Source organism: Episyrphus balteatus, chromosome 3, assembly GCF_945859705.1.
Source record: "Episyrphus balteatus chromosome 3, idEpiBalt1.1, whole genome shotgun sequence".
Classification (NCBI taxonomy): Eukaryota; Metazoa; Arthropoda; class Insecta; order Diptera; family Syrphidae; genus Episyrphus; species Episyrphus balteatus.
In genome coordinates, this window is record NC_079136.1 from 65,702,969 (window position 1) to 65,730,433 (window position 27,465).

Here is a 27,465-nt window from a genome sequence, read left to right on the forward strand (position 1 = left end):
CTAATTTTTAAAACCTAAATTATTTTCAAAACTGTTTAGCAACATGTCAACGTTATATATGTATGTATGACATGTATGTACATAATTGATTACAATTTAATTGATATTTCTTTTTTCACGATTTGAAGTAAAAGACAAACATCACTTAATTATATAAATTAAAGAAAAACTTACGCAAATACAAAAAAAAAAAAAAAAAACACACACATATCAAAGAAGATACATAACTTGAAAAAAAAGTTCATCAACAGATGATTTCGATATAACCTGTATCTACAACATATGCACGTTTATCATCGCGAAAACTTAAAAGCACTTCAAATACTTAACTAACTTTGCTTGCGGCTTATTTCTTAGAATTATGAATGCTTTTTCTTTTTGTTGTTGTTTTTTATTGAAACCTTTTTGTAACCCTTTCAGAATACCTAAAGTACAAAGTTCAAAGTGTTATAAAAATAGAATTCAGAATAAAATAGTTAAAAATTCAGGAACTAATCATTTTTGAGCAAAAAAAAAAAAAACAACCTTATCAATCAATTTCAATAAAACCAAAAAAAAAAAATATCTTATAAAAATATATTAAACATATGTTTTTTTTTTATCTTAAAAAAAAAAATATGGATACACAATGAAATTCTCACACAGAAATACAAATCAACATAAAAACTTACCAACATTTCAACAACAATTAAATAATAACCAAAGAAACAGAAGAACAAAAAAAAAACACTTCTTTACAATTTTTTTATATTTGTCGACTTTGTATATTGAAATCAGCACTTTTTCGCACGCGTTCGTTCGTTCTTCAGACACTTTCATCCGGAAGTAAAAATAGACACTTGTGCAGACATAAAAGTGCAATTCAAACTTGCGACAATGATGGAGGCCAGAGAGAGAGAGAGGTAAAAAACGCAACGCGAAACAGCTTTATACAAAAAAAAAAAAAATGTATATACGATGTATAAAAATCATCATCATATTCAACTTTTTTCCAGGCAGCAATTTTTCTATCTTTCATTTCATATAGCAGATATTCACTGGATAAACAACAACAAACACAGAGAAAAAATATGCAGTGATTTTTATTTATTTTTTTTTTTTTTTTGATTTGTGATGAAACTTTGATTTCAATTCTAGGTTTTCGTGTGCAATTGATTTCAAATTGTATCACCACCATCATCAGATTGAACACGGAACACAACACTTCTAGACTCTCTTTTTCCAGACCCGACCAACCGACACCGACCAAAAAGATGTTCAGGCCAAAGCGGCCAATCAAGCAGAGCAAAATTGAGCCAGAGTGTTGTTGTAGAGTGTGTATGATACCAAAAAAAAACTTTCGAGAGCCAAAACCACCTACGCAATACATCTCAATTTTTTTGGTTTAAAGGAACAACAACGTATTTTTTTTTTTACTTTGTTTTGTGTACAAATTGGATGAAAGTACAAGCAGAGGCTCCAGATAGAACCAACGCTAAAAGCTCTGCGTTTTTTTTTTGTATTTTATCAAAAATCAAGTTATGACATACATTTTTGGCTAGAATATGAAAAGCTTTTGAGCTTTTATCAAAAGCTTTTAAACAATAAAAGAGAGTGTGGGTGTTATGAAACTTACACATTGATAAGAAAAATGTATCTTTTTGTGTATTGAAAATGAATTTTTACTCTCACTTTGTATGGAGTATGAGTTTAGAGGGTTTTTCTGAACTTTTGCTTTTCAAAAGCTCTTTTCAAAAGAGCTTTTTTTTTGCATAAAACTGGTGTTTTGATACTCTCCTACTCATTTAACACTCGTTTGTATTGGGTTCTCTTTTACACATACTAAGATAGAAAATTCGCAGATACTCACACACACACACACACACACACCTTTTATCGATGTATATGAACTTGTATTAAATTTACAAAAAAAAAAAAAAAATAAAAATGAAAATATCTGAAAGTGAAGCGTTTTATTGATTTTACTTTTGTGTAGCCTCACTTACCTACCACCATACATTTTAATGGAATGGAATTTTCAAGTTCAAGTTTGAACGTTGGTGCGCATGACTTCCGCTGATGAAGCACATCTCTTTTATTTTTCCATTTTTCTTTTTCCATTTTGAAGTACCAGCAACTGCGCCGCCGTTTGGTCGTTTTGTGACACATAATTCAGCTTTTTTTTTGTTGTTTTTGTTTTTTTGTTTCAAAATGAAATGAAAATCAAAATTGAATTTTCATTGAGTTTTGCCACCAGAGCTGAATAGCTAAGAGCTGGAATGTTCTGAGAAATTGTTTTGTGGGGTATCTGCAGCACCCGCTTCATACCAAAACCATCATCACCCCCGCCCACAATACGAATCAAACTACCTACCACCTACTTCCGCTTGTGCAGAGCGAGAGGGTGCTTTTTGAGACACGCGTCATCTTTTGTGTGCTTGGTGCCTTGCACATTGGGTGCATGTATCCTTTGACGTGAGCATCAGCCTTGAGATGTTTGGTTATAAGTTTATGTACGGGGTTTCTCATTCGGTTTTTGTATAGAGAGAAATTTGTGTTGTTTTTGTTTTTGTTTTTATTCTGCTGGCTGGTAGGTAGGTATACTAGAAAAGTACGATTTTAAAGATCTGAAATGAGAGATATAAAATAGAATGATTGGCATTTTAAATTAAATAGGTATAATAGTTTATTTGCAACAATGTTGAATACAAATTAGTTTATATTTGTTTTTTTTTTTTTTTTTTTTTTTATTTTGGTTTTGGATATAAAAATAGTTTTTCTTGCACAAAAAAATATACAGATGTTTAGGGGATAAAGTGAAAATAGTTTTCTATGTGAGCACCTGAGATATTTGAAATTTAATTGCAAATTGCAAGAGAAAATAGATTGATTTTTGATTTTTGTTCAGAGTAAAATCATATTTGGGGTAAGGGAAATAGTTACCAATGGTATTTTTTTCCGAGGACCTCCAAAGTTCTCCAGGCTATGGTGAATTCAACATTTTATGATACTTTTTAATGCAAAAAGGCCTCACAACTTTATTTTAATTTTATAATTTGAGTAGGTACCTAACTCTATACCATTTCTCGAACCCACGATGCCGACTCTGCAGTCAACTTCCTATTCCTCTGTTTCATGGCCATCTGCCTTCTTCATAATATATTTTGTTAGATTTGATCAATAAATCATTTTCAAAAGGATATTCAGCAGTTTACAGAAGAATGCTTCGATAAATAAAAAAAAAATAGACATACAAAAAATATAGAAAATGGACGAAAAAAATATGATTTCCAATTTCTGAAAGTTCTAAAGTAGCTTCTGTCCACTAGATCTTTTATAGGTGGTAAAAGGTTCCAAAGCCTATATCCTAAGAATAGTTAGTTTTAGAAAAAAATATGTTCTACAAAATTTTTGCTGAGCTAATTTTACTTAAAGTTCTATAGGTATATGTATTTTCTTTATATTCTTTCTTATTCTTTTTAATTTCACTAACCGTTTAGAAATTATAACACTTCAAAAATTTAGTATTTTTTTTTTTGAAAGGAGGAAATCTTCAAAAGACACTTGGCAGTATTCGACACCAAGAGTAGTGTGGGAAAAAAAAATTAAGTATGATTTTTTTAATTTTTGTAAGCAGAAAAATTCAGATCTGAATTTTGTTTCATTAATACCTATATTGGTGGTATCTTTGTTTGCACTACAAGACCCAACAATGTGCAAAATTTTTTGTTTGTACTGAAACGAAAAGTCTTCGGTTTCTGTTATTTTTGAATCCCTGTATCTCAGAAACTAAATACCTGAAATTAACTTAGATCGGTAGTTTTAACTATATTACTTATAAAAATTGACTGCTCTACCAAAAGTGCTGAAGAACTTTTCTAAGCAATACTGTACCCAACGAAAATAATTTTATGAATTTTTGTGGATCTTATTTTGTATTATTGAGAATAGTGTTTTACGTTCTTCGTTTTTTTTTTTGGCCTTACTGTTGTAAATTTGTCTATTGTCTATAGTCTATTGTTTTGTTCCTGAAACATAGCCACTGTAACTGTAAACTGCTTAAAAAGAAAATTGATTATTAAAATTTCATAACGGGAAACCATATCTCAAAAACGCGGGCTGATAAAAAATTCTGATTTTGGATTTGGAAAGAAATACGTACAACATTATGGGAAAGAAATACAACATTATATCAAGCGAAAAATAATATTTTTTAGTATGTAGTATGTAGGTATATAAAAACAAAACAAAAAAAAAAAAACAAATAAGGTAATAAATAAAAAAAAACTAATTTTATTTATTAAAAAACTAATTTTTTATAAATAATTTTTTGGAAAAAAAGTTTTAAAATTAAATTGGTATGCCATTTTGTAGAAATCACTAATCAACATCTAAAAACAAAATTTCAAAAAAATTCAATGTCCCGTTTTCGAAAATTTGATTTTTCAAAAAAAAAATTAAAAAATTTTTTTTTTAAATCCAAAAATTATTTTTTTTTAGCTTATATTAAAATTATATATATGCTTTTGTATAAAAAATTTCGTTGAAATACAAGCAGTTTTGCTGAAAATCAGATTTGAAAAAAGCGGTCTTATGGCAGGTACCGTTAATAATGATTTTCAAAAATTTTTTTTTCTTCAAAAGATAGACCTTGTTCAAAAACTAACATTTGAATTTTTTTAACAAAATCGTTGTAGCCGTTTTCGAGAAATTAAACTTTTCCGAAATTTTTATATGACAGGTACCGTTATTTTTGGTCCAAAAAATTATTTTCAAAAACCCCTCTGGAGAGTCTCCAAAAACTGCTACATAGCAAGTTTGAAGTCCATCGGTCCATCCGTTTAGGCTCTAGTTCCTTATACAGACAGACAGACAGACTGGCAGACAGACAGACAGACAGACAGACAGACAGACAGACAGACAGACAGACATGGAAAAATGTTATCTCAACTTTTTTTTTTGTACGAAAATTACCTACCACTGTATATCGGAAGTAAAAAATAGGTAGTTTATGAGAATCAGAAATAAAATTCACAGAACAACGCGTGTTGGAAGTATGTAGGTATGAATATATTGTAAGGATTTGTTAAAGTTTTTACCACCATTAATTCTTTTGTTTTGTAGCTTAAACAAATTATTTAACCACGTTAAAAACGAATCCCAATTCACACAGTCAAAGAGCAGGCAAAATTTTCGACAGCTGAAAATTTATCTTTTCACCTCAAAAATGTCATAAATTTATCCTCGGCTATTTTGGTCTATTTAGAGGTATGGTATGTTCAATTTTGTAACTAACGTCTAAACGCTTTGGTTTCTTGATTTTTCTTAAATAGCGTCTTCATTTTAATTTTTCTACAGAATATTTAAAAATCTTTACAGTTTTTGTTGCAAATAAAAATAATAACGAGAAACGTTGTTTTTTCTTTAATGGTTCTATTTAAACATAAGATTCTGAAACATCTGTGAACAGCTTTTGTATCACTTTTTAACCAACTTCCAAAAAAGAGAACGTTATCAATTCGTGGTTTTTGCTAAAAATGATTGTATTTGAAAAACTTTTCAGCCTCTTCAAAAGTTATGGAATTTGCGACGAAAAATGAGAACCATGTCCACTGTGCCGAAATCTTTTTTTTTGTAAAATAAAGTAAAAAAAAATCCGAAATTAAAGATTCTCAACGAAATGAAAGCGGCATAGTACAAACTAGGGCTCTTGATACCCGAATACCCGGGTAACTACCCGGGTACCCGGGTACCTGCATTTCCGGGTATTACCCGGGGGCCATAAATTCGGGTACCCGTTATAATACGGGTACCCGGTCATATTCGGGTAGCCGCAATATTTTCGTATCTAGGCATAAATAATGTGATTGTAACAGATTTAAGAACATTTCTCAGTCTTTGCTGTTTACCACACTGTAAAATCAATAAATGTATAGTTGGATTCGATCGATTCGCCTATAGTCAAGGTTAAAAAAACATAAACAATATTATAAATTTAACATAACCTTATTTCTTTTAGACTTTAACACTTTTATATCAAACAGTACAATATTTATATAAACAATAGTACATAAAATCAACAAATAAAAAAAAAATTGTTACACTCATGAAACTTGGCAAAAAGTTTGCGTTTGGATCAAAAAAGTAAAAAATAAATTTTTTGTGGAAGGGTGTTCTTCCGCGGATTTCATATTTGGTGAGTATATTCTAGAGATTTCTGGCAATCTATCGGAGTATAAAATCAAAAAAAAAAAATCGATTTTTTTGAACCAGCCTTGTGTTTATGTATATTTTTCTTAGTCAGCGGTATGTATAAATATCCCTTTTATATGTGCAGTCTAAAAGGTCGGATTCAATAATTACCTTTTTCAATTTAGGCCGTGTGTGAATTGCGTGAAATAGTTAACAGCATGTAAAATTTTTGACACTATTGAGGTTAATAAAAAATTTTCAGCTGTTAAATATTTATTGGGCTTTGGCACCTGGTTAAATTTGAGTTAAATTTTTTTTGCAGATGCTTTTGTTTTGTTTTTTTTTTTTTATTAAAAAGGAGTATCATGGCAGAAAAAAGGCAGACAAAATTCTAAACAATAATCCATACAGCTGAAATTTTTTTATTAACCTCAATAGTGTCACAAATTTTACACGGTGTTAACTATTTAACGCAATCAAAAAATGAAAATAAAGAAAGAAAATTGAAAAAGTAGTACAACATTATGAGTGTATATTAGGAAAAATTTATATTTTTCAATATATTTCATTTTATTGATGATGAAAAAAATTGTTTTTTACCCATTAATGACAACACAAAAATAAAAATCTCATGACAACGCGTGTTGGAAGTTTGTAAATTGTTAATAATTATACTTTTTTTTAAATCATTAATTCTTTCGATTTGCAGAAAAAAAATAGTTATCTACGTTATCCAAATTCACACAGCTAAATTAAGCCAAAGATAATTTTTTATTCACCAGACATTCAAATGTCAAAAATGTATCCTCTGCTAAATATTTAACATTAGGCCTTAGAGTCATATAGTCACCCGCATAAAACAACAACCTACACTTCTGGCTTAAGTTTCAAGAGCACCTTAAACAAAAAAAATAAAGCAAATAAAATTGAAAACTTGCTAAGGTCAGTTTTTAAAGCCAATCGCTGTCATAAATTGCGACTGAATTCAACTTTTGTGTAGCTCAAAATAAAAGTGATGTAAATCCATCCAATTGCATTTCGATATAACAAGCTTTTAAAAAACGGAATACCATATTACACTACACAATATAAAAAGAAAAACCAGTAACTATCAAAAATATATTGCGTATTTGGAGTTGATTCCTTTTTATATTGAAAGATATTAACAAAATACGATACCATTGAGCAAAAAACACACATTTTTCAAAAAAAAAAAAAAATTAGTTACACCACTATTATTTTAAACAACACATTTACCGATCAAATACATTATTAAAAATAAACTTGTGGCAAATTTTAAGTTATTAAAAACAACAGAGAGTGGCGAATTATTTGCCAATTAAAGGAGTAAAGTAAATAAAATGCACGACTGAGTCACGTAGTTGCTGTAAACTAACACTTTTGTTAGTTTACAGATTTTAAGGGCTTCCTTTATATAAATTTCAAAGAAATTTTGTTGATGTTGGGAAAGAGCCGACATTCAGGGGGGTCATTCCGTAATTTTGAAAACGATAATCGAATCGATGATAATCGTTTTACAGTTTGAGAATCTTTATAGCTATTTAAAGTCAATTCTGATTCAATATTTCCTAAATAGTTTATATAAATAAAAGTTTTCGTATCCTTAGAAGTCGTATTAGTCTAGGTGATTTAGTAGTTGCCTCTTACTCGGGTGTCCCAGGTTCGATTCCGGATATTGAAATTGTTTTTTTTCTTTTATTTTCTCAATAATCGTCAATAAATAAACGATAGCTAAATAGGTCTCGTTTTTGAAGAATTTATTCGTTTTTGGATGCAATATTTGATTTTTTAAAAGTGTTTATTAATTTATTCCAATCACCGATTAATTTGCAAACCCCACAAACAAAAAAAATATTAATGAATCGAATAAAACCAATAACAATATGCTTGGACCGTCATGTAAAAAGTTATTGCACTCTTTATAAATAGTCAATTACTTGAAGGAGTGAGGTGCAAAAGTAAAAGAATGAAAAATAATTGTGCAGTTTGTGATAAAAGGATCAAATTAATAGGATTGTTAGTACAATATATAACCCTCATTTTAAGATATTGGACCACTTAATATTTTAACTAGAAGGATGTCTATGAGCCAACTAATAATCACAAATTTCACAAAATTTCATTTAAGTTGCTTTCTGTGCATTGTTATAAACATCCTTAAAGGTAAATCACCTAGACTAATACGACTTCTAAGGATACGAAAACTTTTATTTATATAAACTATTTAGGAAATATTGAATCAGAATTGACTTCAAATAGCTATAAAGATTCTCAAACTGTAAAACGATTATCATCGATTCGATTATCGTTTTCAAAATTACGGAATGACCCCCCAGGGCAAAGTTTTGTTAAATAATTTTATTTGTTATTAGACTTTTTTGAGAAAAACTAAAAATGCAGTTTTACGCCTGCAAAGTTTAATCAAAATCGTTAGAGCCGTTTTCCAGTTATTTGGTATAACTCGAAGAATTTGTATGGGGGTACACTTTCTAATTAAGGTAGAAAAAGAACAAAAACAAAAACAACTTTCAGAATTCTATAAAAATCATCAGTACCAAATTTGAAGAAAATCAGTCCACTGGTTCATGGCTGTGGAAATGTGTACAGATGGACGTACAGACGCACGGACAGAATTCCTAGATCCACTTTTTCTTAATTCTCCACCATCGTAATGTTGGTTTTGATTAACACCTCAAATTTTTTTTTCGACACGAAACCAATACTTGCCTTATATAGACCTAGTAAAAAAAATTGCACACTCATGGTTATGGCTTCAGGTCGATGATAACATCTGGCCCACCCTAGATGAAATCTCTAGCTACGCCCATGAATGCACGACGGTTATAAGAAACATTAAAGTGTAATATGTATTCTTATGACGGAAAGAAAGAACTTTCTTCAAAATAATTTTTTTTTGTTAAAACCTTACCAACGCAGATATGGTTCTTTTGAGAAATAGAAAATAAATTTTATAAAAAAGTAACAATTATAATTGTTTAAACCGTGTTTCTTATGGGTAATTTTTTAAAGGCTCATATTTTTCAAACCGAATTTTTCTTATGAACGACTAATTACTTATAATAAATAAATTAAACTAGACTTCTCTGATATTTTCCCTCATTTTATGCTATTAAGAACACGTTACCCGGTTTCTCGGGTACCCACCACTTAAAATACCCGGGTACCCGCACATTCGGGTAATACCCGCATATTCGGGTACCCGGGTACCCGGGTATTTATTGAAACGGGTATTACCCGGGTAATATCAAGAGCCCTAGTACAAACCCCTTTCCAAAATTCTACGAAAATATGTAAGTTGTCTTTTTTCTTACTTTCCGAATCAATATTCTCCTGAACCAATGAAAAATCAATATTTCTAGCAATACTCGTGGCTATTTGGTGAGTAAAATAGAAAAGAAGATTTATGTCTTTTTTTAATGGAACTAAGATTAAATCCTAGAAAAGATATTGAGTTTTTAAATTGAAAAAACAAACTCTACCAATTTATCTATAAACTGGAGAAAATCCAAAAAACAAAAATTATGGTATGACCTTGGTACCTCTTGAGTTTTGAAACCTGTTTTTTTTTTATGAAAGAACCTACATGAAGTTCTTGAATCTTAAAGTTTACAAAGCTTTTTAAGACATTTAGAACTTCTCTACAGCTCCGACTCTATGTACATGTACAATGTACATACATTCACATTTTCCAATATTTCAAGTTTCAACTTCCCCTCCCTATGGAATCTTATCCCACAATGAGTAATGCATTTAAAATTATGTAACTTTTTATATCTCTTCATGCAATCAATCTGCACTTAAAGTGCACAAAAAATAAACGTTAAAACATAAGCCGCATCAACTTACCAACATCAACATAAATACCAGCAAAACCAGTCTCATATCAAAAGCATAATCAACCCAAAAAAAAAAAGAATAAGAAAATAATAAAAAAAAAGTGAAAACGAAAGAAGTGGGCAAATAAAACTACAAAAAAATAAATAAAAAAAAAACAACAACACAAAGAGGTTAGGTAGGTAAGTTGGTTCAAGTTCAAGGTAAAGAAGCATTTTTATTTCGCTCGCCTGACCGAAACAGCTCTCGTGAGTCCATAAGCTCGTGTTCATTTCGTGAATCACCCGTCACCTAGCCCAATCAAATAAGAACCAGTTTTTTAGTGCTTAGCTTAGTTATTTTTTAACATTAATAACCAGGGATGGCAATTTGTTTCAGTAATGTGGAGATAGTAGGTACTATATTTTTTTGTATATATTTTTAAAATTTCTTTTATTGCCAGTTTCGGCTATGGCAAATAAAATTTCTCATAGGTACAGTTTTCAAATTTAAAATGAGACTTGTTATTTCCACATCATTTGAACGAAATGGGATAGAAAATTATGTAACTGAAATTAAATGTCCTATTCAAAATAAAGTATTGGGGCGTTCGTAAATATTTACTTCAAAATGCAAGCGCATTTCGTGCAAATGAGGTGTTTTTCATAAGCTCCACACGAAAACGACATTCGAATGGATGTATTTCAGCAATGTATTGGAAAAAAAACTACTTTTATATTTATTGCCAACGAAGTCTTAAAACATAAACTGAGTGTGGTTTCATTTCATCAAACACACTCTAGATCAGTGTTGTCCAACCTTTTTTGTGATATGTCGCACCAAGTTCAATTTTTAGGTTTTTTTGTTTTTCAAAATGGCTTTGATTTTCAAAAAATTCGAATCTTTTACTTACTTACTTTTTTGTATGGCCTGTGTAATAGTAGGCAAGAAAAAATTAACAGTATTTAAAAATTTATATCTAGGCTCCCAAAATATATATCAAAATTTTTTTATACGTAGTTACAAAGAATAACATTTTTTCTAAAATTTAAGACTATAAAAAGTTTTCTATCATAAGAATTATCAACAGAGAAATGAATTTTTCATTTCTTCGATAAATAAAAATTCAATTCAGCATAAATAGGACACCAAAACTGTTTATAAAAAAAAAAATCAAAACTTAAAGTGTAGTTTAATCTCTGAATCCTAAAAAAAACTGGAAGAAATGCTAAAATGAGATTCAATTTACACATAATTTGATGTCTGGACATAAAAAAAATATTTTTAAAAAGAACAAATACTTCTCTAATTTAAATTGACCGAAGAATGACTTGGTACAACATTTTTGAAGCCTGAAAATATCGAAAATGGGTTTTTAATGATAGCTTGAAATTTTGAAGGTCTATGAAAAATTTTAATTGCTATAATATGATTTACTCTTTCATACCTACAACCTCTGACAGGTCACTTCAAAAGTAATTAACATGTTTTATTTATTTTGTAACACAGTGTTATGTGTACAGTACACTGTACGAGTATTCGGTGTACCTGGTGTACTCTATTCATTCTATGCGTGTATTTTCTAACGAGGGCACATTTTTACGGATATTCTGACCATAATGTTTTGAAATTATTAGGTGAAATACTCCCTCGGTAATGTTATGAGAAAACATTCATTCGTTTTGAAGGTTTTAAATGAGCAACAAACAAAATTGATTGAAGTAGGTAAATGTACTTGAAGTAAAATCGAATGTTTTGGAACTGGGTATTCATTTTATTCATTGTAGACCTTTAAGACTTATATCGCAAGTAAAAATCAGCATGTTTCATAATTTTCCAATAATGTGATATTTTCAAAATTTTTATTAAAAATCTTGAGACAAATTAAATACTATAGATACTTTGCTCCTCATTTTTTTACTTGCTCAATAGGGCAAGTATTGTTTTCGTGTAAAAAAAAAAATTCGAGGTTTTAATCAAAACTAACATTACGATGATGGAGAAGCCCAAAAAAGTGGGTTTCGTCATGACGTCCGTCGGTCTGTGCGTCGGTGCGTCCGTGCGTCCATCTGTACAAGTAGCTACAGCCTAAACGAGTGGACGGATTTTCTTGAAATTTGGTATGGATGTTTTTTTCGTAATTTCCAAGGTTGGTTTTTTTTGTTTTTTAATATCTCGCTTAGAACGTATACCTCCCATACAAAATTTTCGAGTTATTGCAATTTTCTCGAAAACGGCTCTAACGATTTCGATTAAATTTAGCACACGTAATGCTGTATATAGTTCTAACATAACTGCGTTTTTAGTTTTTTCTCAAAAAATACGGATAGTGGAAATATGGTCTTTACATTTTTTTAAATCGCGGATGTCGGCTCTTCCCGTACATCATTATGGAGTTATTGCAATTTTCTCAAAAATGGCTATAAGGATTTTGATAATTTGATGATTTGCATACGTAATATTCAAAGTAATTGCAGTAAAACTGCGTTTTTAGTTTTTCTCAAAAAAGTCAAGTCAAATAAAAAAAAATTTTATTTAACTAACATTTGGCCTCCATGCCGGCTCTTCCCCTACATCAACCAAATTTCTTAAAAATGTATATAGAGGCAGCTCTAATAACCTAAAAGTAAGCTAACATAAAAGTGCTTTGAACTGCAAGAGCAAGTACGTGCGGCCCCAGTCGTGCATTTTATTTAATTTAATTAGGTATTTAATGTTTAATACTAAATTCACTCCTTTTTTTCTCGTACCACCATCCCTGTCACATTTTTTGGTATTCTTTTTTATTTATTACCTTTTATGATTTTATTAATGTTTGTTTATTTTTTTTTTTTCATCGCCAGCTGGTTTTAATGTTGATTGTGGTGGTGTTTCTCTGACGACAACTTCTTATAATGATGTAGCTTTGTAAAAAAAAATTATTGAGCATATGAGCATATTATATGTATGTTTGTGTGTTCTCATATAGCTTATGATATAGGTAAAGTAATTTCTATTTACAAAAAATGAATATGCGATTAAATTCTTTTCTTTCTTGATTTTGCAATTCAGGTTTTTTTTTTTATTTTTTTGTTATGTAGTCCACTTTTTGTGTAGCATCATTCATAAGCCGGTTTAAATTGTATATAAAAGCAGAATTTTTTTGCGCGATATATTTGTTTAAGTGTGAGTGTGTGATGCTATTTCATAATCGAATAAAGTTGTTTTTGATTGAAGGGGAAGCGTTAACACAGAAAGGATTTAATTCTTATTTCTTGAGGCAGGTACGCTGCCGATCGCATTGTGTACGCAGAAAAAACAGGTTAATCTTTCTTTGTGTCACGAGAATACAAAATACGAAATAATTTACTTTAGCAAAGAGGAATTCCTTTTGTTAATGACACGAAAAAAAGTCTTTTCAATTAAATCAAGTTTTTTAATTTTTACAAGTTTTCATCTCAGTTTTTTTTTTTTTTTTAAATAATTTACCTTTTAATTTTTTAGCTACATTTTTTATTCAAATTAAATTAAATTAAAATCAGATTAGTCAAACTCTTTCTTCTGCCTAAAAATATTTCTTCAATACCCAACTTAGTAGTTAAAGGCTTTTGTAATTCCTTATCATTTAATAAAACAAAGCTTAAACTAAAACATTTAAATAAAATTAAAACAACTTAGGTATTAAGAACGTGACGTAAAAAATCTATTTTTATTTTATTTCTGAATTGAATTGCAGTTGTCAAGCCATTTTGAATAGGTAACTCAGATGGTAGTTAAGCAACTAAGTTGTACGTCAGAAACATCACATAACGTTATAGCATGTACTTGTTTAGTTCATGCATCGTTGCACCTCTATTCAATTTAATTATTTTACTTACGCAAGTATACAGTGAGGATATAAAGAAAAGGTCCACTAATGGGTCGTAAGTACTTGCTTTTGTTATAATATTTTCAAAGTGAAAAATTGATAAATATACACAATTTATCAAAAATAAAAAAAAATTGGAAAGATGAATTAAAATTGTAGTATAAAATGCAGTTTAACGACGGCAAAACGGGTTGTCAGAAGTGGTAAACATTTGAGGAGAACGAAACTTCGCAAAAATTATCACTTTACAAACCACGAACAGAAACTCACCTCCAATAAAAAAAAAAAAATTGTCGTGAAAGTCGAATTTGCAACCGGTGATTTTTCAAAGGAAAAAAAATGAATTAGGTGGGCCCTGAGGGCTAAATTCCTATTTTTATGAGCTTCGTAGAGTGAAGCATTATTTTAAGGTGTCTACATAACTGTGAAGGCAATGTCATTAAGTGCAAAGCTATTTTCTCATACAAAACTTTTGATCTGCAATTTCAAACAGAGTTTTTTTTACTATTGGAGGTGAGTTTCTGTTCGTGTTTTGTAAAGTGATAATTTTTGCGAAGTTTTGTTCTCCTCAAATGTTTACCACTTCTGAAAACCCGTTTTGCCGTCGTTAAACTGCATTTTATACCCGTTTTCAGCTTAATTTTTAGCTCTAAGTCACATCTATCGGCCCATGTTGTGACTGAGTTACATCGACTTTTAATGTTGTTTCTTTACCCTTGGATATTGCGCAAATAACTGCTTACTAAATTTTAACTTGTGTTTGTTTTTGTCCCAATGCATCGTTGGTTTCGGTATAATTTAAAGGCTTCTTTTATTTTCCACTTTTTTTCCGCGCCTAAAGATTTTTCACGACCCGTTTTCATCCTTACAGGTTATACAAAATCAGATTTATTGACAGACACAATTTTGAGTCCAACAGACCCATGCAACTCATCATTTATTAACATTTTTGCTTTTGAACCTATTCAGATGAGCCAAAAAATATGCTTGATTTTATGACTAGATTTGGTCTAGCTACCGTGTGAGAAGAACGGTAGGCCCCAAGACAATTTTTTTTCTCCTAAACTAAGCGCATAAAGATGTTCTCTCGTTACATACATACAAAAGATGTGCCATTGCATTAAATACCAAGACAGGCCAAATGTAAAATGAACTAAAATGTGAACCTATTCAGATGAGCGGCAGTGTACAATACAAATTTATGAAAAAGTTTGGAATTGTTTCCTCTACAAGTTATACTTTGATGTTTTTTGTTTAACAAATAACTGCTATAAAGTTATTCAACAAAATGCAGTTTTATGCATCTTTGATTGAATCGGTAGGTGTAAGAAAACGAGGAACAGACTTATATGAATGCAACAAATTACTACCTTTCTAGTGTTATAGCTTATAGGTCACTATGTGTTATACCGATGCATACTTGTTTCTCCCATAGGCCAAAAGTCAAAATTTCAAGGTTAATTAATCTTGCTATTAATATTGTATAAAATTGAGCATTAAGGGCTTAGCAAAACCGTGCCAAGGCAAATTAGTTCTAAACCAAAAACCTTTTGAAACAATTTAAGAGCCACAGATAAATTATAGGTAATTCAACATTTCATCAAAAAATTAAATACATAATTTAATAATTTTTTTTGTCGAACTCACATGCGCTTCAACAGCCTTTAAACTCCAGTAAAAATAGACATTTTATTTTGGAAAAATTTTATTGATATTAGTAAGGGGAACGCTAACGTGCACTGATATTCCTTCAGAACAAGAGATGGAACTCTATCTGGACCAGGATTCAAGCTAAATTTAAATTTTGAAATACTATTTATTAATGTCTGATTTATTGGCTTATGGAAATATGGAACTAAAAAGACTTAAAAATTGTGAAAAAACTTCACATGAACAATATTAATCATATGAAACACGATCATTGAATTCTATATTTTCTTGAAAAGCATTATAATGCCTTTTGGAATTGACAAGTAATTTTACGCCTTTTTTTAAATTAAAAACATTTTTTTCTAGAGTAATTAAAAAACTGAGAATTAAAAGTGTCCCTATAGATAAAATAGTAAGCAGTGCAGAATATGAAATATAGCTTCACTGTATGTAGTATCGTACGTAGTGCATTGCACTTTATGTATTCTATGAGAGGATAAAGGCTTTATTCCAAAAAAAAAAAAACATTAATTAACATTTTTCGGAATTGGTTAGTTATTTTTTTTTTGACGTGATAACGTCTTATAAATCGATGAACCATGGCAGCCACCACAAAAAAGTGACGCCATTTTCTAAAGTTACACTCTCGCACTTTCGCAGTGCGGCAAAAAATTTCAATTAAAAATTAAAAATAATACAAAAATACAAAAATCTTCTATAGCTTATTTGAAAGATAATAAACCTAAAGCTTAATCCAAATGAAGGATTTTTAAAAATCAGTCATTTAATAGGGTAAACTTGGGTAAAACGGAAAGATGAAATTTGCTATAGATAGATGAGATTAATTTAAGAATAACTGCATTTAAGAAAAAATTCTAAAAAATTTTGGAACTAAGCTATAACGTTTTGTTTGAACGTTGTACACGTGTTTTGGCTATGACAAAATGATGATGAAATTTTTTTGACAATTCTAAAGATGCCAGGTGAAAGACGAGGGAAAAAAAAATTAGGCGTCTGATACGGATTTTTTTCCAACACTCCGCGTTTCGAAATATGAATTTTTGAAAAACACCTTGTTTTTTAGGAGTATTTTTGGGTAATTTTTGATTTTTAACTTTTTTTTGGAGCGTTCAAAAAATCTCAAACTTATAGTACATGTAGGCCTTATGTATACATGTGCAAAAACTTGGAATCGTTTAGTGAGTTTTGACTGATTAATGGAAGAAACAAGTTTTTAAAAAACACTTTTTTTTACCGTTTTTAACCGATTTTCATTGTTTTTTTTTATTCTTTTTTTCAGGAATAAAGTAAATGGAGTAATGATAGACCATGCATGACCACAATTAAATGTGTGCGAAGTTTCAATCATTTTTGTAAACACAATTTTGAGATAACGGTAAAATAAAATTTTAGAATTCAACAGGTTATAACTTTTGACCAAGAGCAGATACAAATTTAATTAAGATTTTATGAGCATTCTGATACAATTACCTTTCATTTGGTATATCACACATAACAGTAGACTAACTAAAAGCTACACAATGTTAAATCAAGAAACTTGCGAAAAACCTCAAAACACTAGTGGAGATCTGTTGCCCCCCAAACAGCAACCAGTGTGGGAAGTACCGTAATCTCAGTCTGGAAATTCGACATGGTTGACTTTAAAAAATTCTAACTTCTCGTGTAGACATCTTTGAAATGAGATTGATACGTCATATGAAAGGTGAAATAATAAGCTTTCACATGGTATATATTTTTTATAGGTTGTCAAACAAAAAAATTGATTCCATAGCCTGAGTACATAAAAGTAAATGTTTTTTTGCTTTTTTTTTATGAAATTTGATCGAGTTAAAAAAAATTCTAGATCTTTTTGTAGATGTCTCATAGACCTGATCGATATATATATATTTTGAGCTAAGACAATAAGCTTTCAGATGGTATAAAATTTTCTATAGGTGGTTAGGAAAAAAAATGGAATTAATGACATGAGAAGATAAAAATTCATGTTTTCTTTGCTTTTTTTGATGCAAATGATTGTTTTCAATAAATTAATTTTATACTTTTATACTTTTTTTTACTTATTCTTAAAAAGAAATACTTTGCTTTTAAATTGCATAATTTTTTTGTAAGCTTTTAAAATAAAAAAAATTAATATAATGAGAAAATAAAAAAGGTACCTTTTTTCGTTTTAGCTTTTTCTTGTAAATTATGATTGTTTGAAATACAGACCGACCGAAATAATAGACCGACTTCAATTGACTCTTTTTAAACAAAAACACACAACCTGTTTTCTGACGACGTTATCACGTAAAATCATCGTCCGGCTTTACAGACAACCTCTTTTTTTTTTGAAAATATGAAAATTATATGCTGACAGAAATATTACAAAGGATTTTAATGTTTTCAGGTATGTATAAAGCTGTATCTTGCTCATTATTTAATTACACACGACCATATTTGTAGGTATAGAGCATACAAAAATTAACCTGTCAACAAATATGACAACAAAATTGTCCAGCAACACATAATATTAGATGTTGTATTAGGATATACTAAAAAAATATATATCCCGAGGAAGCTTTTTCATATTGCAAGCTACAATCTGACAAATATTATGTTTTTTTTTTCTCAGTTATGTCAAGTTCTGTCAAAAAGCTTCATAATTCAACAGCTTCTTTCTAGACCAATGAGCAATATGAGGGTCATCCATATAGGCTCTGTCAATGCACTAAAAAGTATAGATATCCAATACAACAACAACAATAAAAAAAAGAAAGAAAAAAACTTGCAATCGATAGGTTTTTGCTAAATTTGTTACAACAATCCTATTTTTGAACTTCGGAACGTGCTATAAGTGCATTGTATCAATATATCGTATATCTTTGTATACCTATGTGTTTATACAAAATATGGTGATATATTTACGTAAGTGCAAACAATTCGCGGAATATACAAAAAAAAAAACTTAAACAAAACACCGACCCGACACCGACCACACAGAGTGAATTCTAATTTATAATTCCATTACGTGTGGGCTGATATGTGAGCTCTCTTTCTCTGTGGTGTGTGAATGTGCTTGCTTTCTGTCAAAGCAGCAATAGGGAACAAAAATGCCATAAATAGACTAAGTTCGACAGACCATCATATAGATACTTAGATACAAAAGTATCTTATAGTGGCACGTAGGTACCTTTTTTTTTTCGTCGTTTATATAAACTTGTATATATTTTGTGTTGTGACACTGATGGGTAACACTGGCTGATGGTGATAGTGTGGTGGTGGTTGTTGGAAAACACAGTCAACGTCATTAGAGATTAGGTAAGTAATTGCCCTTCTCCAAGGTTTTTTGTTTCACAGTACGCTGCCAATGCCATACATTCTGTGCGCCCGTCCGCCAGCCACCCTAATGTGACTGACTGACGCGTTGTCCTCTGTCCTTGTGCATAATAGATACAATGACTCAGAGAAAACACATTTTATCTATAGTGTATGTTGTTTTTTTTATATCTATGAAAAAGATATATTCACTCTTATGTATTTCATAGATTTTCTTAATGCTTTCATTTACAGAGCAAATATAAGAGTCCTTGTGCGCTATCTGTCATTTTCTGGAATATGACGCAATCGTTGTCAAGGAAGCATCGAGAATATATAAAAGCGTTGGTGATATGACAAAGTTTTCTCTTTCTGTTAGATCTGGAATTATTATTGTACTGCAATTTATGAAAATGTTGTAAAATGAAAATTCTAATCTTTTATTACTTGGAAATTGGCGATATATAGCTTAAAAAAAGTCGGTGTGGGAAGCTGTATACTGCATTTGTGGGACGATAAACTTACTTGAATTTAAAGAGTCTTTTTTATTTTGTATAAAGACTTTATTTACAGAGAATTTATAGTAAGTTCCGTTTGGGTTTTTGTTTAAAATGATAAAAAAAAATTGTGTTAGAAAGTCGACTTTGCTATTTTATGAAGAATTGAGATAGGAAGAAAAATGTCTTCTGAGAATATAAGTCTTATTTAATTGAAATAAATTGTATCTTTTTTTCTAAAAAAAAAAAAAAAAAAAAAAAAAAATAAAGAAAAATAAAGTACAATGCTCCTGAATGAAATGACAATAACAGATAAAAGTCTCTTACGCTTCATTAGAGTTTTGAAATACTCATCGTCTCCTACACTGCAATGGAAAGCTGAAATATTTATTGAGTAGGTCGACAGTAGAGACAGTTTCTTAGGTAATATTGTGTAGGTAGGAATAATAATGTATGATAAAAAACGTGTTGATGGTGCACGTTAGTTAAATTAATACCAAGTCTTAAACGTCGTTAAAACCCTTTACGAACGTGAAAAGTTATTCAAAGTTGTTTGTTTAATGAGCATTTTGAAAAAAAAAAAAAAATGTAAATAAAATGTTTGAACCTAATTTTTGTAGAAAAAAAAAATACATAGATTAGGATTAGGTATAACAAAATCACTTGGTCACTGTATTAACCATGATCAAAACTGCTTTCGTTACTTATTTAAAAATATTATAATATTATACCCTACTAACAAATTAGAAATAACAAATGCAGTCATTTTCTTTAAAATCAATTTTTTGGTAAAAAAAAAGTACGTATACACCATAGTGAACATAAATTACTTCAGAATGTCATTTTTAAACGTTAAACATGAGTGAAGTTTAACGTATTAGACATTTGAATACTAAAAATTTTAATCATGTTTTTGACAGAAAACAGAAAACTTGTTACAAAAATGTTTTGTCGTTTTTTCAAAGAATCCTAATATTTTTTTGTTTATACGTGGCTGAGATTGTTAGTAATTTAATTTATGAAACATTTTACATTCTTCTATTATTTTTTTAATACTCACCACTGAGCCAAAAAATATAGCAGAATCAAATAAAAAGAAAAAAACACTTTGAATCAAGTAAAATCACTATGATTTTGGTTTTTAATAGTTTAATTAAAGTGGCGGATTTTTGAATCAAAGTAGTGCACACATACAAAAAAAAAAAAAACTGGCAGAAACTGGGAGTTGATCCTGCTATTCCTGGCTTGTATGGCAAGTGCTTTACCATCAGGCCATCTCATTAGATAAAGAACCCTGTGTGAATTGTTCATTTTTTGTTGGTGGTGTAATTTTCTATAAATGCACTTTTTTTTAGTAAAAATTGAGAGTGATAAAGACGGGATCGGGTCAAAATTCTGGCTTCAAAATTCTGCTTTTCAAAATTCTGCTTTTTTAACGAAAATTCTGTTTTTCAAAATTCTAGTTTTTTTGTATTCTGCTTTTCAAAATTCTGCTTTTTAAAATTCTGCTTTTTAAAATTCTGCCAGCATTATAATTGAACAAAAAAATTCTGCCAATTCTGTTTTTTTTTTATAGCATATGCGCTGACTAAAGAAAAATACACCTCATTAATGTAATTCAACATTGGTACTTTCCTAATTTTTTTTGTTTAAGTGTCGCAAATATTTTTTAAAATGCATCAGTCTACTTTCTTTCAAATAAAATCTATGTTTAACTTATTGGAACCGATGTTGTTTGATACAAAATATTCCTTTTCTTATTCAAATTTTTGAATATTCATCTTTATTTGATAAATTAAAAAAATTTAATTATTTTCGGAAATGTATTAAAAACCTTTTCTTATGGCGTTTTCGATTGGCAGTCCGGAAGCGTCCGGAATCATTCTGAAAAAATTTTATTCACACAAAACTGTCAGTTTTGTACGAATAAAACGCTTTCAGAATGATTCCGGACGCTTCCGGACTGCCAATCGAAAACGCCATTAATATTTTCAAATTTATTTATTTATAAAACAAAAATTAGTTTGCTTTCAAAGAATGACAAATTATGAAGGTAAGTAATCAAATAAGCAGAAAATTTTTCAAGAAGATGATTTTACAAATTTTTGCAAAAAATTAAAAAAGCGCGCGCTTTTTAACATTTTCCAAACCCTTTTTTAATTTTTTGCAGAATTTTGAAAAACAGAATATTGAAAAGCAGAATTTTGAAAAACAGAATTTTGAAAAACAGAATTTTGAAAAGCAGAATTTTGAAAGCAGAATTTTGTAAAGCAGAATTTTGAAAGCAGAATTTTGACCCCGGCAGAATTTTGACCCCAACCCGATAAAGACATCTAAATTATTAAATTCTTTCATTTATTTAATGGATATTTATGAATAGTAAAATACTTCAAAAAATTTAATTGAATAAATTTATTTAAAAAAAAAAATAGTATTAAATAATAAAAAAAGCATACAAAATTTCAAAAGTGGCAACCTTAATTTTTATTTTTTTATAATTGCAACTGTATTACTATTTTATAATCTTCGGCAGATAAAATCCTTTAACATTACAAATCGCGTTTTTGTCGTCAACTGAAATTCCTTCACATAGTTGATTATTTGAGTTAAGCCTTTATTGCATCGACGCCTTTATTGGTGGAAACGACTAGAAACCACATTTTGCATGAGCTATTCTGAAGATATTTCATAGCTCCTTTAAGTGCTTCCAATGTGCGTTCATGTTGGGTTTTCTTGTTGTTTTAAAATCGCTGATTGATAAGTTCGGCTTCATTCATGCATCGAAGTGGGTATCCCAAAAAGTCACACAACACCATCTAATAGCATAAATAGAGCCAATATCCCATTTTCTAATTTGTTTGTGTTTTATGTCTGTTATACTATATGTACTTATACATATCAAAGATGGCGTTGTAAGGAAAATTTAATTTAACTTCCAAATTCCTGAGCAATCTCGAACAAAATAAACTCATCCATCATCGTGATATACAAAATGCATAATAAGAAAATGAATTTTATTCTTAGTTTTTGTGTGCATGTTTTCCATTGTTTTAATAGTTATTCTGCTATTTGAAGCGAAGACGAATTCAACAAGTCAATTATATCAAAAATTAAAAATCGGTCCAGGCGTTCTTGAGTTACTAAAATTTGTTTAACTAACTTGAAATTATTGTTTTAAATAGAAAAATAGTCAGCTAAATTCCAGACACAAGTGAAATTGAATAAAAATTGAAATTTGTTTTGATTTCAACTTGATTCCGGGTGAAAATAAAATATGCAACCTAGCTGAAAAAAAGCTATCTACACAACGGTTAGGTTAGGAATGTATGTTTAAGATTTTGCAAACTTATTTTTTAAGCAATTTTTTAGTATCCATGTAAGCATTATTAAAAAAAAAAATTTAAAAAAAAACGTAAACTGTTTTTGAAGTTTTCAAATTTCGAATAAAGAAAAATTATTTTCAAACAATATATTTAAAGCTGCCGTATGTACTGGTACTATGTACTATATAGTGTTGCCATTTAAGTTGGTAGTATAAATTGATGAACAATTTACAAAACAAATCCAACTACGCAGCTGCAGTGAATTGGAATCCTTTTTTCTTTAGTCTTCAAACCGATAGCAAAATGCTTGCGAAAACAAAATGAAGAAAACCCATCTGGTATATTTCTGTATCCTTTAATTTTTTTTTTTCAGAATTTTCACTAAAAGCTTCAATCATTAATGGCAGAAACTTGAACTTTACTTACTTAAGTTTTCAGTTTTAAGCTTTTCGTGTTTAAAGATTTTAATTATCGTGTTGAAAAATTCCTACTACTTTACGACGACTACGGCAAATAAGTAATAAAGTGTCTTAGGAGTTTGAACGATAAACTGATATACCTATTCTAAAGAAAACAAGAAATTGGTACGAATTGCTACAATTATGTAATAAAAATATAAATACATATAGCAAACAATATAAGCAATTCTACGAAAGAGGTAGTTTCCCTCAAATTTTTGCTTAGGGTTCGAGGCTAGGATTTAAACCAAGACCTCTGGGCTTCAAAGTCCATCGCACTAACCACTTCAAACAATTAATCTTCAAATTAAAGAGAAGTTATAAAAAGGTTGCAGAAAATTCTATTCAGCCAAGAAAAATGTTCGGGTTAGTAAACCAAAACCAAATTTTTCGTACTGTTTTCGTTTTGTGCAAGTTTTGTTTACCCAAGTCGAATGTGCAAAACAAAATTTTGTTACTTGCGCAGTTGTTACCAAATTCTTACAATACTCAAGCGCACATCGGCAAAACTTGTGGGAAGGAAAATAAAAATTTAGTTTGGGTTTCTTCCATTTAGATGCATCATATTGAATTGAATTATACAAATTTAAATTAAATTTTATTTTTCTATATAGTCTTTTTTAGTTTAAAAAAAAAAATTTAATTTTTTATTATAAAAATAACTTTAAACAAATAGGTATGGATATTTCGAGGAAATAATCAAAAACATAATATTGACCTATTAGTGAATACTTAAAAAAACTAACGATAAATAAAGTTTTCTCAAAACATTCATTAAAATTTTCATTTATGGGCGTGGTCATTTGTCCACCTTGAAACTAAGCAGGTATCCATTTTTAATAGAATTTTAAATAGTTTTTCAAAATCAATTAATTATTTTTGAAAACCAACAAATAGTAAGAATGAATGTACTAAAGAGTAGATATAAAATTATTATTTATTTCTAATTTTAATAGTTATTTATTTTAAGTTAAAGACAAAAATTTTACTTTTAATTTTGCAAGTTTGAAAAAAATTATTTTTGATTCAAATAAAAACAAATATCTCTCAATACAGGAAAATACTTAAATGCAAATTGCATCAGATACATACAAAGACATAATTTCGAATCAGATGTTATTTTAATAATATAAACTTAAAGGTTTAATTTTCAGTTCCGATAAAATGTTCAAAAATTTCTTAAGATTATGTAAAGAAAGAATAATATGACTATTTGAAATTGATTCAAAATTGAAATTCCTCCTCACAAAATGTAGAAAAAGGGTGTAGATTTTATATCGATTTCCTCAATCCCCCATATATACAACATATGAGAGAAATCAGCTATTTCGTGTACATCCCCACTTCCTTCATTTTCATGACGATTTGGGAATGGAGAGGGTTTTAAAATTGCATCTCAAACTCTCTATAATTGCAAATAAAAAAATTCCATTTATAAAAACAAAACTAAACAAACAAAACCTTACTCCCACACAATTTTAACCAGAAAAAAAAATCAAAACAAAAACCTATATGCACTTTGAAAATTATCTAAAAAAAAAAAAAACTTCATGAATAGATAGATTGGAACGGAACTATAAAATATGTACTCATATAATAGAAAATATATTATTATATCTCTATCTATCTACCTATAAATTTGTACTAAGTAATTTTTTTTTTCCTATTCCTTATATGAATCAGCAGCAGGCAGCGTTAGCATTTCTATTATAATTTTACGACGCAAAAACTAAAAATCTTACACCACCTCTATCTATCTATCTATCTACCTAACATATGAGTAAAAATATTGTTTAGTTAGAATAGATATGTAAAAATAACTATCTCACAATAGTTTTTAATAATTTTAAAATTATATAAAAAATTGATGAAAAATTCATAAACTCACCGACTTTTTTTCTCCAACATTTTCGTTGCACTTTCAAAAAAATCCCAACTTTTTTTTCATTATTTTTGAATTTTTATGAATTATTGTTATCCAACAGAAAATTAATATTCTCTTCATATTGTTGGTTGTCACTTTGTTTGTTTGTTTTTATTTTTCATAAAGTTTTCAATTCAATTTTTGAAAAAAAAAAAAATCCTTTCTACGACGCAATTAATTTTTCATTTTCTATTTTACTCTCAATTTTCAACCACCAAAATATACATATTTCATCACGCAGGGCTATAACAACAATGCGCCCCCAAAAGAAGCACTATTTTGAAAAGGAAAAGTCACACTTGGCCATAATTAATAATAATCACATGAAAAAAAAAAATAAACATATTGCATCAAATTGATTCAAATCCAAAAACAACAACAACAACAACAAACAACATAAATTGTTTAACTCTTCAATTTTTAATTTTTTTTTAAATTCATAATTTTCACTTTCTTAATTAAAAAAAAAAAAACAGAAAGAAATTTTTTACTTTCTTAACATTTTTTTTATTTATTTTTTTTTTTTTAATTCACAAAAAGAATAAAAAAAAAATAATAATTGTACATATTCTTGAACTTGAATTTTATGAACAAGTCCAATCACCAGGAAAGTCACAGTCGGCCTATATTCTCAAGCGAATGACGGTCCTCGGCTCGAGCGATCAAAAGTATAAGTTTTCTCAATGCCGAGAGACATACCAAGCCAGCCAGTCAATATAAAAAAAAAATAAAAATACAAAATGACATACAAAAAAAAAAGTTCTTTTTGAACAAGCACATATATTCTCTCGTACATGTACTCTACATGTACTCACAGGGGTTAATTTAGTTTTGATGGTATTTGATTTTGATTGTATTGGTGAAAAAAAGGGGCATTGTGCTTGGTTGTATTTGTGTGTTGCATCATGATGGACACTATCGCTTTTATGTACCCGGAGATGTAAACATTGACAGAAAGGGATGGAGGATATACTCTCCAGTTTTGTAGGTTCCAAATAGTTGCACTACAAAAATACACATACAAATGTGTAATATATAAATGATCATACACATACACAAACACATGTTAGCAACAAATGGACTGCGACCCATATGTTTGGGACAAGAACTAGGTTCTAGATATAAATGTACCCTACCCCTTGCCCTCCCCTACCCTATTTTAGGGAGACTTGCAGCACAAAATTTGATTAGGAGACAAAAAGAGTCTTGAAATGTCAAGTTTTAGTGCACAATTTTACCAACAAAAAAAAAATTAAGGGGATACAAACAACCCTTAAAAAAATAATGGAAATCAATAAACAAACTTATCGAGTTTTTTTGTTATAAACATAAATCACGTAGACGAGACGTAATATTTGAAAAATTTATCAAAAAAAAACCTTCCCCACGTCAATATCCTAAAAAACACCCCCTCCCCCGTATAAACTTCAAATACCTCTACCATCCCTTATCTCTTTTTTTTTTTTTTGCATTTGTATTAAAAAATCTACCTGCCTTCTGCTTTGGTTTATAAATAAACTATCCTGCGTTTTTAATGGCTACCTGCCCTATCCCAACTTCAACAAAAGCTTTTTTTGTGATTTCTGTAAAGGAGAGCTTTCTCTCCTTGTTTTTCTTGGCGTCACCTCACTTCTGAACTTTTTTCTGGGTTTTGTTGTTTTTGTATGAGAATAAGAAAAAAAATTACTCTCATGGTGTAATTTATTGATGTTTTTGTTTATTTTTTTGTTGTTTTTATTTATTTTGATTTTGAGAAAAAAAAAAAACAGGAAATAATAAAATAAAAAACCTATTGAAATTAAATAAAAAGTACACATCCTTTTCTCCCAGTATAAAGTAAAGTAGGTTAATTTGTTGTTGTTTTTGTTGTTTTTTTGACCTTTTAATGTGCATTTTTATTACATTACATAGTCAGTAGAGAGGAAGAAGGGCTGAACAAAAAAAAAAAAAACATTTAGGAATGACTCAAATATAATTTTAAAATATAACAAAGAAAGTTAAAAAAAAAAATCACAGAAAAATCAAGATTAGAATATAAAAAGAAAAACAAAAAAAAAAAAAAATAAATTGTGTAAGTTGTTTATGTCATTCCTGAGGTTATAATACAGAGGATGATATTATTTTCAAATTGAAACTAAAAAACACACATATGCCGTCTACCTACACAAACTATACAAAAGAAGCAACAAATGCACTTAAAAATTACTAACTAATTATTTTTCAATAATTACACTTTAAGTTTTTTTTTTTAATGAATGTGAAATTAGTTTTTTTTTTGTAAACTTGATACAATGATATTTAATTCGCAAAAAAAAAAAAGAATAGTAGGTGGGATGAATAAGGCTTTCGTAAGAGGGTTTTTACTTTGTTTTATTGTTGTAATAGAACACGAGTTACAAGCATGTAAGGTATATTGCATGTTACA

At 29.1% G+C, this 27,465-nt stretch overlaps 1 long non-coding RNA gene across 1 annotated transcript; it reads right to left on the reverse strand.

Moving 5' to 3' along the window:
• Positions 1 to 1,044: 1,044 nt before the first annotated feature.
• LOC129913575 (uncharacterized) lies at positions 1,045 to 27,309 on the reverse strand. Its single transcript, XR_008772070.1, has 2 exons — positions 25,005 to 27,309; positions 1,045 to 2,606 (listed from the first exon to the last, which is right to left on the reverse strand). It is a non-coding gene; the product is annotated as an uncharacterized LOC129913575 (long non-coding RNA).
• Between the last annotated feature and the right edge of the window lie 156 nt (positions 27,310 to 27,465).